The sequence below is a fragment of the Artibeus jamaicensis genome, unplaced genomic scaffold (genome assembly GCF_021234435.1).
Source record: "Artibeus jamaicensis isolate MK-2021 breed Jamaican fruit bat unplaced genomic scaffold, CSHL_Jam_final scaffold_847, whole genome shotgun sequence".
NCBI lineage: Eukaryota > Metazoa > Chordata > Mammalia > Chiroptera > Phyllostomidae > Artibeus > Artibeus jamaicensis.
Window position 1 is genome coordinate 29,208,962 of NW_026522057.1, and position 8,269 is coordinate 29,217,230.

Genomic DNA, 8,269 nt, shown 5'->3' on the forward strand with positions numbered 1-8,269 from the left:
CACAGCCTGTCTGTCACTCTTTTGTGTACGCCTTGTATGTGTACTCGGTTCATCCTCACGAGCCCCTCGTGGGGGAGGAAGCCATCATTTCCCGCTGGACGATGAAGAGACTGCGGTTGCGCGTGGACCCCCGAGCAGAGAAGATTGAGGTCAGCACCCGCCTTCCCTGTGAGGGAGAGTCGAGTTTCCCAGCCCCAGTGCTTCGCCCAGCCTGGCGGTGGGACAGGCACAGTGCAGGCCACTCGGTCCAGCCGGGACCCTCGGGCCTCGCTGTGTGTTTTTAAGGAGCCCGGGGGAGAGGCCAGGCCTCGGCACCCTCAGCATCTGGCTCTCAGGTGAGGTCCTTGCCGGGGACCTCGCTCCCGCCACGCCCACACTGCCTCCTGTGCCAGGGCCCTGGGCAGGCGCGGTGCTTGCTGACCCGGGGGAGCGCCCCCGGGCTGTGGGGAGGAAGGCCCCTCTAACCTCGGCCCTGTGCTGAGTATGGATAGACCTTTGGTGGATTGGTTGCCGGTGTTGATGCGGGCATTTTTTTTAAAGATTTTCTTTATTTTATTTTAGAGAGAGTGGAAGGGAGCAAAGAGGAGGGAGAGAAACAGTGATCAGCTACTTCTCATACGCCCCCATCCGGGGACCTGACCCACAACTCAGGCACGTGCGTAGACCAGGGATTGAACTGGCGGTGGTCTTTTAGTTTGTGGGAGACGCTCAGCCCACCGAGCCACACCAGCCGCGGGGACACGGCTTTGTGATGCCGATGCCGGAGCTTCCCCTGGGAGAGCTGCTCCTCCTCCTCAGAGCCAAGCCGGGGTCCAGACCCTCTGTGTGCAGCGAGTCTTCCTGGCTTTCCCTCGTTGGGTGCTCACGCAAGCCCGGGTCCCCCTCTGCGGCTGCGGAAACTGAGGCCCGGCACAGCCCGGTCACTCGCTGCCGGCCGCAGGTCTTGCCCTGCACGCATCAGGCTCTGACTCAGGGTCCGGCCGGGCCGACTCCCAGGCACCTCCCTCATGGCTCCGGTGACAACTTGGAGCAGGTGACAGAACCGGGGCTGAAAGCTTCCCTGATAGTCTCATGAAACAGGGTCGATTCGGACAAGATAAAACTTAACGGGGGAAAAGCGGGAGGCCGTGAGCTTGGGCCCCGTGTCAACAGCACACTTGGGACGCTGTGGCTTCTTCGGGCCGTGAACCAGGTGGCGCCCGAGTCTGAGAGCTGGAGGCGAGCTCACTGCGGGTGCCTCCCGGTCACCCCCATGGTTTCAGGTTGCTTTCACAGAGGAGGGAGAGCGAGGCCTGGTCCTCTGTGCACGGGTGGGCGAGGCGGCCCTCCCCAAGGGAGGGAGGTGCGTCTGGGTGTGTGCCGAGGGCCCCAGCCAGGGCGGGAGGAGCTGGGGCAGAACCCGCGTCAGGCAGCCGATAACACTCTCAGGGGTGTCCCTGCAAAGCGGCTCCCGGGCTTTGGGACCTCAGACCAGGAATTGGCAAATTACGGTCCTTGGGCCAGATCTGACCTGCTTGCTTCCTGTTTTATAAATAAAGTTTTATTGGAACGCAGCCACAGCCATTCCTGTTGTCTGGCTCCTTCTGGGCTGCAACAGCATTAACTGCAAAGGAGACTGCGAGGCCTGCAGAGCTGCCATATTTACTCTGGCCTATTGCAGAGATGCTGGCTCACTGAGCCCCAAGAACTGTCCCCTTTCTGCTTCTGGAACACCCCTAGCTCTCCTGGCCCCAGAACTCCCACAGTGCTCTCTCCTGGGAACCCCCAGGTGTCCCGCCACACTCCTCACTCACCAGCTGAAAGGTTTGTTTCTCAATTGGCCCTGAGACTCAGGTGGTGTTGACAGTGGGAAAGCTGTCTTCTGATTGGATGGGTCGGCTGTCAGTCACTGTGTTGGGTACCTTTGGGCTGGGCTCCTTTGGGGGCACGGTTGGACCTGGCTTCTCAATGGCAGACAGAGAACAGTGGTTGCCACCAGGCTTTGCTTGGTTTTGGAGATGTCAGGGGAGAGGGGGCCTTTTTATTTCCCAAAGTTGCTTCTGTGCAGGTCCAGCCTCGGTCCTACGTGGGACAGTGTTTCCCAGAGTTGTTTGGAGCCAGGACCCCTCTGTCAAACAGACGTGGGAGGGCCCATTGCCCACCTGGAGCCTCTCCCCATGGGCCCTCTCCGGGGTCAGGCCCCTGCTGGGAAAGGCCTTCCCTCCCGTGTTTCTTTGAAAGCGAAGAGGACTTTGTTGAGTGATTTTTACTTTCAGTGACTCACTGGTTGAACCAAAAGTGGGGTTTTCTCATAACATAAATGATGCCGTGGACCAGGCTCCAGGCTCGCTGGCGGAGAGTCTGTGTGTTCTGGAGCTCGTCCCTGGGACCAGGCCCCCCGTTGCTTTCTCTGCTCAGCCTGTGACACCTCGGAGCATTGGCCCCACAGCTGTGCGGTTGCTGTGGCTGAGCCCTTGGCTATTTTCCTGGGACCCTGAGCCCCTGGGACCCTGAGCCCCTGGCCCACAGCACACATGGGAGTGAGGGCAGGGCCTCCTGTGCTTTCTCTCCTGCCTGGCACACCACCCGTGTCGGCACCTCTGGACTGGACCTGGCCATTGGGTCCTCTTCCCAGGTTCTTTGTGACAAAGAGCAGTGAGCTGGGGGGCCGAGCGCCTCAGGGGCATGTTCTCGCTCAGCCCCGGAGCCCAGGTGCCCGGCATCCCCGCCTGGGCAGGGTCATGCTCTGTCCGAGGCCCGGCTGGGGACCTGCCTCGCCTCCAACCCTCCTGTCCTGTGCGGATGATCCCGGCCGTGCCTTCGCTTGTGCTGGTCACTCCCATCTCTGCTCCTCCTCCCTCTGCGCATGTCCCTGAGTCTGTGTCCAAATCCCTGTCTTCTCAGGGGAACACCAGTCACTGGTGTGGCGCCCACCCTGAACCAGTGTGACCTGGTCTCACCTCGATTCCATCTGCAAATTCCCCGTTTCCAACTGAGGCACGTGCACAGGTACTGGGGCCTAGAACTTGAGCTAATAATCCTTTGGGGGACACAGTTCAGCCCACGACACTGGTGGATGCAGGAATGACAGCGAGAGAGGGGCCGCCCAGGGGTGGGAGCGGGGGAAACTCTCTACAGGTTTTTTAATAGGGAAGTGGGTCGGGGAATGACTCCCCTGTAGGGCCATCGTGGGGACTAAGTGAGGTGACCCCCACAAAACATTTAGTTCTGTGCCCACCATGAGGCCATTGCCAGACACTGGTAAATATTCTTACGTTCATCACTGTCACCGCCACCTCAGCATCCGAGACCCGGTGGGTCCAAACGAAAGTGCTACATCAGCCAGCGGCACTGCTCACAGTTAACGCCTTCCTTTCAAAATGCGGCAGGTGCCCGCTTGCAAAGCCAGCGGGAGGGAAGGCGGACATGTTCATTTGCAAAGCCCCCATCCCGGGGGCGGGGGACGAGTTTTGTCGAATTTCCTCCTGCTGCCCCCTCTCTCTCACTCACACCGTGACCACTTCCCTCCTCAGCGTGTTTTTCCCCATAAACTTTGTAACGCTCAAATTACATTTCTGTCATCTGCCCGTTCATTTGATTAGCTGCAAATAAAGAAAAGGTCAAAGCCAGTAATCCCCGGTTTCAGAGGCACTCACCCATCTCCGATACACAGAAACCTTTTCTCTGAAAAGGCAAAAGGATAACATTAAAATTAAACTAAAAAGTTGTCAGAATACTTTTAAGAGAACAGTAACCTTTGGGTCTGACCTCCTTTCCGACGAGCAAATTGAATGACACAATTGTGTCTTGGCTGAACTTCAGTGGCTTTGAGTCGTAATGCGGTAGATTTGGCTTAACATGAAGAACAGCCTTATGATGATAACAGGAAGGGTGACCATCGTCCAGCGGGGCGAGCGTCCTGGGAAGGCAGTGCGTCCCTGCGGCAGAGCTTGGCGATTCCCACCTCACCGAGGAAATTACGGTGAAGGTTGGGGGGGGGGGACAGAACAAACCCAAGTGCTCCCCAGATGTCCGTGAGGGTTTGCGTGAGACCCGACTCTGCATTCGTCTGTTACTTGGTTGAGTCATCAGTTCTTTCATTCATTCAACACCTCCATTTTCAGAACATTCTCTTTTTGCTTTGTCGACGTATAACCAATGTTCAAAAAATTGTACCCTTCCAGTGTATGCATTTTACTGAATTTCAACACGTGCAAGCACCCGTGTTTTCATTAAGGTACCAAACATGCTCATTACCTCCAAAATGTTCTTGCTCTTTTGTGTGTGTGTGATTTTGGTGGGAACACGACCTGTGATCGCATTTTAAAGCACACGCAGGCTGTTGTTAACGGTGGGCATTCTGAGTGTCAGACGTGGGGTTAGGGGTCGAGGGTGGAAGGTCAGCTCCCAAGAAGCTTCTGGAATCACAGGGGCCATGGCTGGGGTGGGAGACAGGGCCGTGCAGGGGCGGCCCTTGTGGGTGTGTCGCTGCAATCATCCGGGCCAGACCTGTTGTAACTCCAGGCGCAGGGACGCTCACGGATGCAGTGGCCGTCACCGATGGAGTCACCAGCACTGATGCAGCCGCTGTCACGGGTACAGTCACGTCCCTGACGTGGCAGCCCTCCCCGCTGTGGTCCCCGTCTCCATGCAGCAGCCCTCACCCACGCTCTGGGCACTTGGCTCTTCCTCGGCTCAGCGCTGGCACCTGCAGGGGGTCAAGGTGCCCTCTAGAAATGGCCATTCGACCCCTGCAGCCTCCTCGGGGGGTGGTGCGGCCCCCAACGGCCACCCCTCCCCACTGCCGGGGGCCCTGCCGGATGGCTTGAACTGTTTCTATTTTACTTACTTTTAAAACTGTATTTATTTATTCATAGATTTCAATTACAGTTGACATTCAGTGTTATTCTATCTTACTTTCAGGTATATGGCCCAGCAGGCAGACATTTATATAATTTAACTGCGTTTAAGAATGCCCCTGTCAAAGCGCCGTTTTGCCTTGGAGGCCAGGCTCCCTCTGACAGAGTCTGACATGTGCGTTTTAGGCTGTACTGTCGCTCTGATGGTGGCCTCTGCAATCTCCGGGGACGATCGAGGCCCAGAGGAGGCCAGCGGTCTTCGCTGTCCTTGGAACCTGGGATTGGAAAGGACTGCGGAGGTGGGGCGCTGAGGGCTGCCGTTGCCATGGGCACAGACGGCCGTGGGGATCTGAAAGCCATCGCTGGTCCCTGAGCCACAGGGGATGTGGCGGGCTCCGTTCTCAGGGGTGCGGTGGGAGATGACAGCACATGAGCTGGGGTCCGAGAACTAGGTGAAAGGGACCGAGGGCTGGGGGAATCTCAGTCCTGAGTGGGGGCCCCGGGTTTCCACCCAGGCCCGCCGTGCGTGGGTTATGTTTCTGTGGTGTCTGGTGAAGCCGGGGCATATCACCCCTGGGGCTCCCAGGCTTGTACTCCAGGGGGCGCTGCTTTGACGTGAGCTCCCAGGGGAGCTCTGGAGAAGGGAGAAGCAAGTGTCCCCCTCTGTCTGACGGCAGAGTGTGGAGGTGGAGGGCGGGCATCCAAACCGTGGTGCTGGCAGTGGGGGGTCAACCGGAAAACAGCAGGGCCGTCTGCAGTGTGGCTGCTTCCTTCCTCCCGGTCCCTCATCAAAGGCCTAGAGGCCCCGCGGCAATGGGGCACCTGGTGGTCATCCTGGTCATTTGTCCCCGAGATGACCCTGGGGAAGCATGCCCCACCTCGAAAGGTCCCTGTGGTCTCCCATCGCTGGAGAGGTCGGTGAGGGTGGAAGGTGGGGAGGGGTGGCGTGAAGGGGGTGGGGGTCTTTAGCCCCCCACCTTGGCCTGCACTCAGCACCTGTCCTGGCTGTCCCAGACTCGTTCCTGTCCAAGGCTGGTGAGGGATTCCCGTCGGGGAGCAGAGTCATTCATTTATTGCCTCCAGTGTGGGCTCTGCTCTGGCGGTGCCTTGGGATAGGCCCCGAGCGGCCCTCCCTGGAGGGTTTTCTGCTACAGTCAGGAAAGGAGTTACCTTGGGGGCGAGGGGGGCCAGGCCGCACTGGAACCTCTCCACACTATTTTTGCAGCTGCCTGTGATCTTATAATTACGTCAAATGTAAATATAATTTAATAGTTTACCATGGAATATACTCTTTAAGATTTAACAAATTCTCTTAATTCAATTTAATTGATATTAAAACTAAATTGGATTTAATATAATAAGTCCAAGTAAATATAAATAGCAATGAAAAAGTGCTCGCAGGTGGTTTAAATATTTAGATCATGTACTAGTAAAGTTTTTAGATGATTTCCATCCCTAATTATAAAAAATATAACTGAGGAAGTTAAAATTCAACGAAATGACAGCAACTTCCCCCGAGCGCTGAGCCTCGGCTGCCAGGTGCTGGGCTGGCCCATGGAGGCTGGGGGAGGGGAGGCCTTTATGCCGGTGGCCCAGCAGGGCGAGATGCAGATGACCCCACCCATCTCCACCTGTTTCCGCGCTGCACTCAGACACACGCATCGTCCTTTAGCTGTAAACTCGAGAGGCCCCCTTTGCTTCCCCTTTGGGAGGGAGGTTGCAGGCTGGGGGCACCTGCCGAAGACGCCATGCCCGGCCACTCACAGTCCCCGACCTGGTCGCAGCAGGTGCACCCTCCCCCAGGCCTCCTTGGCCGTGTCCTCTCTGTCAGAGGTCTCGGTACCAGCCAGGAGGGACGCCTAAAGATCTCTTTAGATAGCCGTTTAAAAAAGTGATGGAACTACCTATAAAGCAGCAAATTATACAGGGGAGGTATTTTATGTCTTGTTTTCTTTACAGCCGTTCTGAAAGGGAACATAAATGTCACGGGAAAGTCCCGGTTCCCGCCACCTTTGGGCCCCATTTCAGGCTCCATGGCGAGACTCATTTGTTTTCAGCGTCCCTGCCTGCACCCGCCCGGGGAGGGACAAGCTGGGGGCTGCCTTTCGGGTTCTGCCATCAAGAGAAAGTAGATATTTCCCCGGTGTTGTGAGGAGTGAAATCTGGCCTCGAGTGAGACGTCAGGGGGCTGTGAGGCATGGCAGAATTCAGAGAGCAGAGCCTGGGGCTCCGTCCTGGCCTGCCACTTCCAAACGGTCCCTGGTGGGCGCATCCCTCACCCTCCCACCTCCACTCCAGCCACAGATGGGGAGGGTGATGCACAGAGGCCCCGGGGTGTCTCCTCAGCTGCCCCAGGGGAGGGGCCTTCCAGAAGGATGGAGAACCGTTCTTCCCAGTGACAAGGCTCAGTGGGGGGCACTGGAAGGTTTGGGGTGTGAAGGAGGGCGCTGGGAATCCCTGATGACTCGGGGCCGTGCTTTCGTGTTCAGGAAAATGGGTGAGTAGCGCATGTCCCCTGTCCGAGTTGTTCTGGAAGGAAAGTGAGCCTCTGCGAGATGCTTTGAATAGAGCAAGGAAGTGACCGTTCTGGTGCTGGGCATGGGCAGAGGCCTGTCTCCAGCTCTGGTCCAATCACAGGCCAGCCCTCATTCAATCACAACCCAGTGTGCCTCTAGTGCTTGACCAATCACAGCCCAGTGTGTCTCCAGAGCTCGTCCAATCACAGCCTGCCAGTCCCCAGCTCTCCTCTACAGCACAGTGTGTCTTCAGCTCTCGTCCAATCACAGCCCAGCAGAGGCCACAGGCTTCATTACGGACAGCCTCCGGCTCTCGGAGGAATCACCAGAATGGGGGCGGTTTCAGAGACTAGAGATACAAAGACATTCTCATTTCAAAATGGGAGAAAGGCAGAATGTGGGAACTCGACCGGCTGGGAAGCGTGCGGACGACAGCGCCCAGAATCTGGCCGCCCACGGCCTCACTGTATTCCGCATGGGCTCCATATGTTTGTTTGATAACACTTTTAAAATCAGTGTCTATAAGGTTCCGAAGAGGGTTGAAGCAACACGCAATGTTTTATCCCGGAGAAGACGAGTTGGCAGGGTGCGGTGGGGGCTGCCTTTGAACGTGGGCTGGGGGATCCCGCAGTTCTCCTGGTGGTCCCAGGGGTGCGGGCAGGGTGGGGGTTTCGGAGGCACAGACTTTCGTCTGACAAAGGGAATGACTTCACAGTGGGAGCGGTCGCAGCTGGACGAGCCACCCGGGTGGGCGGGGCACAGCCTTGCTCCTGGGGCTGCGCGGGGGAGGTTGGCTTGACTCGGAGGGCGCTTGGCGGGGCTAAGGGGTTTGCATCGAATAACACCCAAGTTACACAGGTACAGCTGAAGTCCAGGAGAGTTAGCATAGGAAGTTCTCTTTTATGTTTCTTTTTA